Source organism: Cynara cardunculus, assembly GCF_001531365.2.
Source record: "Cynara cardunculus var. scolymus isolate 2C chromosome LG 17, CcrdV1, whole genome shotgun sequence".
In the NCBI taxonomy this organism is placed as follows: domain Eukaryota; kingdom Viridiplantae; phylum Streptophyta; class Magnoliopsida; order Asterales; family Asteraceae; genus Cynara; species Cynara cardunculus.
Genome location: NC_037544.1, coordinates 9,059,762 through 9,066,428, shown reverse-complemented (window position 1 = coordinate 9,066,428; position 6,667 = coordinate 9,059,762).

Here is a 6,667-nt window from a genome sequence, read left to right as displayed (position 1 = left end):
TTGTTAGCTTCATTCTGAAGCTAATGATAGCTTTGAAAAAGTTTTAAGAAGCAATCCAGAGCTAGAAGACGAATTGAAGAAGGTTCTGCGCCAAAACGTCTAAAGTYTAGAAGACCAGCCTCTGTGCTAAAGAGTCCCGGATAACCAGAGCTTCTGTGTAGACCAAAGCCTCTGTGAGGTTCTATGCGRAGCAGAGTTCTTGGACTSCAAGTCCCTCGGACCAGAGCCCCTCTGTGAAGACCAGAGCTTCTGCGAATGGTCACAGAGCCTCTGTTGATGCTAACAGAGCCTCTGTTCTATTTGACAAGAGACTCTCTGGCTATGCCGTCCTCTGTTATCTTTTAGATGACTACCTTCAKTTTTCTTATTCTGGATAAGGCTATTCCTGTTTTGGATARCATTAATCTTATCCAGGTTTGGTAGGTTACTGCCTATAAATAGAGTGTTTGAGATAGAGAAATAGACATGAGAGCAGATAGAAAAACTTCATTGTAATACATAGATTCAGACTATATGAGAGTCGATTAGGGTTTCTTGAGAGTTTGTAATTTCTTTTTCAATAAAAGAAAAGCAGCCGCTGTTTCTCTGTTTAATTGCCTTATTTACTTTCTCTTACAAACTTATAGTGTAAATCGTTCTACTTTCAGATCTGGGATATAACATCAGCGACGGATCAGCGAGGGATACTTTCAGCGACAGATTAACGACGGATACTTTCAGCGACGGATCAACGAGAGAATAGCTTCAGCGAGGGAACTTTCAGCTACGGATCAACGAGAGAACTTTCAGCGACGGATCAACTATGGAACTTTCAAGGACTTTCAACGATGAATTTTCCCTTGCTAATCCGTCGCTAATTTGTATTAATCTAATTTTTTTTTTGAAATTACATAATTCCTGTATTTATTTATACAAAAACTTGGCTATAATATAACAAACCAAAACTGTAAACAAATTATTCATACGATTTAAAATATCCAATTCATACAATTCATACAATTTAAAATATTCAATTCATACAATTTAATCTTCAAATGTACACAATCTAACTACCCGGAGGTGGGGGAGGGGGGAAAACATATCCCGACGCCCACATAAACGCAGCAAAAATGCTCCGATAAGGCAGCCTGTTCGGCTAACGCAACAGTTTGTCTGGCCTGTTCGACTGCCAAGGCAGCTTGTCTGGCCTCTAAATCTGCCATATTCTTCCGTTCGATCTCTAGTTCCTCATCTACCTTTGCCAACTTCTTTCTCAACTCAGTTACATGTAAATATTCAATATTCGACAAAATCAGTAATTTGTTCGCAATTTTAGTAATGAGAAAGTTTATAACAATATAACCAACATATCTCCGCTCTTGATTGCGAGGGAATGGGTTTTTGGCCAATCCCTCGCTGATCTGCGAGGGATTTTTTCCCTCGCTGATTTTCGTCGTTGATACCTTGTTTTCTAGTAGTGACAGGTTTTAGAAAGTCCAATAAGTTATTTAACAAATTTTGGAATGTCCAAAGACTTATTTGTTCCAAAAATTGTCCAAAGACTTAATCATTCCAAACATTAAAGTCCATTGGGTTTTTTAGACTTTTTCCCAAACTAATTAGATCATTGTGTCTAATTTTAATAAAACCAACAAAGATATCATTTGAATTGAACTAACAAGCAAGGCCAGCCTAATTGCATAAAAGGGGTCTACAAAAGATATCATTGTAATTATCAATCAAATTAGGGACTTATGCTATGCTCATACGTAACAACCAATCATATGATCTGAAGTAATGATTACTTCAGTTTGTAACTTAATTCCTTTCACAATCAAGACTTGCAACCCTTCTTGCTATTTAGTTGCATGCAACTACAAGTTATGATATGACATGGTCAATGATTCAATATATGCTTTTCTGATGGTTTTAATTGTTCTTCAAAACGGTTAGATTGAAGTAGCATGTGAGCATATACATAAGAGGATAATTCTGTACTTACTTATTCAGGTTATTGGACCCCATGATGTCTATACATCCAATACCCTACCTCTAAGAACTTGGATTGTCTACCAAATTCAAAATTGCACCGGAAGTGTTCACAGCTATGGAAAACAAAGGAAGTGTTCACAGTTATGGAAAACAAAGGATGTTAATTGATCATTACTGTTCTAGGGAGGAAGTCGATGTAGCTTGAAAATACTGAAACAAGTGATATCAAGTAGGAAGAAAAGCACAATTAGAAGGTTAAGCAATGAAGAACAGCTGCAAATGGAAATGCAAAAAGCACTAAGAAAAAACGAAGAAATCAATGGGAAAGAATGATTGAAAAGTAAGGCTGTGGAGTCATGGAGAACGATGAGAAAAGAAGAAGAAGAAGAAGAAAAGAAGGGGGAAAAACCTATTACTTCATGGTGCCTTTGTTATGGTTGTTTTCTGAATTTGGTCCCTGAAACGCAAGTGCATCCATACTTCTTACTCCTTAATTTGCATGTATTTCACATAAGAGAGTGGTTTCTCGAGTTAACTCCTATCTCCGTTAATCCATCAAGAGTCCCTTTAGGCCTCATGTGTGGGGCATATTCATCTTTTTGCTTTTACTTTTTATTACTTTTCTAATAGAAGTTTATATATCATAATATATATATATATATATATATATATAGATACATAGACTTGAGATTATATGAGACCAACAATATGTCAATATTCTTGTCTATGTAACTTTCAACAAAATGGTCGTGTTGAAAGAAAACACATGTCACCTAACATTTATGCTCAATGCCCTGAACGTTTTGGGTGAAGCTGCCTTCGCTATCGTTTACACTATCAATCATTATTCAATTCTCATTCTTCAAAACATGTCACCTTTCGAGTCCTTATATGGTACAACATTGGTTTATCATCTACTCAAAGTTTGGGGTTGTTCTTTTAATTACTTCGCCTATGTAGTTTTCTTGGTTATGGGATTGATTACAAAGGGGATTGGTGTTGGGATCTAAAATCCAAACACCAATGAATCTCTCAACATGTCACTTTCTTGGAACACAAAATGTTCTAATTTGTTTCCAAGTTCCATGTTTCACCTTCTTCCACCCTTTTCTTATTTACTGGTACTTCAATCTCAATTGATTCTAACAATACAATATTGAATCTCTCTTATCTAGTTGATATTCCTCCCTGCCCATCTTGTAATAATAATTCAACATCTGTTCCATTTGTATTGTCTTCTCTTGTGCCGTTCATTGGTCTAATGGATCCAAGCATTGGAACAACATCGATTTGATCGGGTAAGACTTGTTCCCTCTCATCTACATGACTGTTATTCTTATGCTACCTTATTATCTTATTATGAGCCTTTTTCCCACAAAGAAGCATTTTCTAATCCTCTTTGGCAACAAGCAATGACTGAAGAACTGCATGCTCTCCATCATGCTCAAACCTGGAAACTGGTGCAACTTCTTGCAGGGGAAATCTCTTATTCGCAGAAGATAGGTTTATAGGGCAAGACCAACTTTGATGAACAAGTATTGTAACTCTCAAGAGACAAGTATTCTTCAAGAAGACAAAACTCACACCAAAATAACCTTCAGTGATATCGAAGATAAAGCTGAAGACAGAGACAAACAGTTCATGCTTTGATGTGATTTCAGTGATAACAAGCCTGTCTACAAATGTGTGAAGTCTACTCAGGATTCAACATACACTGAAGAAACCTTAAGAGTTATTCCAGTGTCAGCGATCAAATGAATATTGTTGATTAAGATTAGTTTTGTCTTATCTCCTACACACAAGGGACACACACTTACCTCTCAAAGTAAAGCATTCGTACGGAGTCACCCTATTGTCTCCAAACATGTTTACCTACTTTGTGAAAGACCACTGTTCATATACGGCCAAAAGTCTGTATATTTGAAAACAAAGGACAAGCTCACCTCTAGAAGTTTGCCACATGCCTTGTATTGTCTGACTTGCATTTAATGCAATGGGTATAAATAGCCAAGAAGTCTTCAAAAGAGTCTTCAAATCTTAAAATACCCAAGAATAGACACCCTCACAAGCACAAACTTTTTAACCTTGTGAAGTTACATTTATTTCAAGTGAAGAACACAAACTAAGCTCTTCCTCTAGCGAAGTTATTGATTCTTCTTTTAGTAAGTCTTTTCTTTCTTGTTTTCTGTATTTTGTGTGTTCCTTAGATTGTTTTAGATAAGTTATGTATCTTATCTTATTCCGCAAACAGTCTTTAAATTCTATATTGATCTCCTTTATGAATAAAGAATTTTAAAAAGTGAAAAATTTGTGTGTTTGTATTCATCTCCTCATGTAACATCTCACTTAAGAAATCCCAAGTTACCAATCTTATAAAATCTCCAATAAAATAAAATTAATTGATTAACCTCAAAATACGGGATATTAATTTCTAGAAAAACTTCGAAATATCCGTTCTATTTTAGTGATAAAACCACCCAAAACACAATTCCAAACCGGACATAACAAATTTTTTTTACTTACAACCCGAATTAAGTAGCAAAAAAAATACAGGACATACTTAAAACCGGAACAAGACTATGTACAAGCTACACTTACTACAACCATGAGATACGGTAATAAGCTACTATTTACCAAAAACAAGTTTGTAAACTTCAAGTCCCCCGATAAATCTTCAAGTCAAACAACGGGTTCTTTCTTTTTTATCCGTCTTCTTTCCTGAGAGGGGTTGATACTTAAATGGTAAGCTAACACTTAGTGAGTTAGATAGTTAAGTATTACAGTTCAATATCGCACATGTTTATAAACATACATAATAAACTCTTATCAATAAAAGAGTTTAAGACATCATCTAAATGCAAACCAAGATTTACAAGAAACCGAGTGAACAATTACGTACAGGATGCTAAGATCATATAATTCCATATCCAAATCACTATAATATACCATACCATTGATGCTCAATACAACAAGGAAATATGATCAATAACCAAATATATTCAACAACGTTAGAATACCAATAAATATCAAGAACCAAGAGATCGAATTGGTAAACATAACGAGGATAGTGCATCACCCTGTTCTTCACCTTCCGGACTCATGCGAAAGTCCGAGTCAGAATCGTACATTACGGGAAACCTCATACTCCCCGCCTTCCTCTACCGGGTATGTGCCAAGGTTCCCTACTCATTGCTCTTCCTCCTTTTTGAGCATTGAGTATTGACAACCGCAGAAAGTCTCACCCGTTCAACCAGGGATATTGACTTCGCCATAAACTTTCGGCATGCCACACGAAGTAGTACCCGTACTATGGCGTACAATTCAAGGAACAAAACAACGAGTCCGGATCCGGAAAGTAAACCGATGTAACGAGATCATAATATGGAATAGACTCAAGAGACGGAATCAAAGACAAGTCAAGATCGTGTGACTCAATTCAAGACCAAAAACATTCATATGAAAATATATATRTTCAAAWCAATATGTAACAATTAACTATATAACTCACCGAGCAACCGTATAATACCRAAAAGCTCCGAAATGAGCTCACAAAGCAAGTCCAAACTACCACACCTAGAATGCTTCCAAAGCATCAAAATATGTCCTAATTACCCCTGGAGTGAACGTACAAAATCTCATAAGCAATCAATATAAGAAACTCAGGTTATACACATATCCTATTTGAACACTTTACCTAGATTTCTATGTATAGCTGCAACTTGCAGATCTGTTTTGCCCATTTAAAACTCGAATTCATGTCTTGATCATAAAATAAGAAATAAACTAAACTCAATTATCTAACTAAGGAAATTGGCCTCACCTCATTTGGATTTTTGTATGATTTTGTACAGTTTTTCAAAGTCTACACATTTTCAGTGCATTCTTAAGTCGAAATTCTCATTTTCACATATTTCTTTTTTTCAAACCATTTCGATTCCAAATTATTCCAATTTATGGATTTCAACTTAATATAACATATTTGACATAAACAACCAAAATCCAACCTTTATGTTATCATTTAGATTCTCTCCCAAATCATTGACTTGATCAAGTCAAAGTTCATATGATGAACTTGCTTAAATATTGATAATATTTTGAATCTAATGATCATTTCATGCCATAAATATTAAAATGTACTCATTTTATACACTTAAAATAAAACCCATATGAAGCCCTAACTCTTTCTCAACATGCAATCCATATAACAAGAATGTCAACCAAGAACAAGTGCAAAGTGGATTATACCTTTACTTGATGATCAAATCCTTCAAAGATCTTGTAATTCCTCTTTGATTTGAGTTGAATCGAGCCTATGTGTGTGGAGATCGCACCTCTAGTGTGTGTGTGAGTTCTGGACTCAAAATGACATGAAAAATGGGCCAAAAATCCAATTTTCTATGCTAAAACCCGAGTTGGGTCGGGTTGACCCGGCTAGGTACCCATTTTGACTATCAACACTTAAAATATTCATAACTTTTCGCTCGGACCTCCGTTTTCTATGAGATTTTTGCCTACACGTTCATAAAGAGATAATCTATAACATCCAACAAAAATATTCCAGAAAAGATCTCCAAAAAAAATTAATTTTACGTATCTATTTGACGTGAAATTTTCCCAAATCCTCTCATATATTCCTAAGAAGTATAATTCTAAAATTTCAAACCCAAATTCCCACTAAATCATAGGTTCTCTTGAA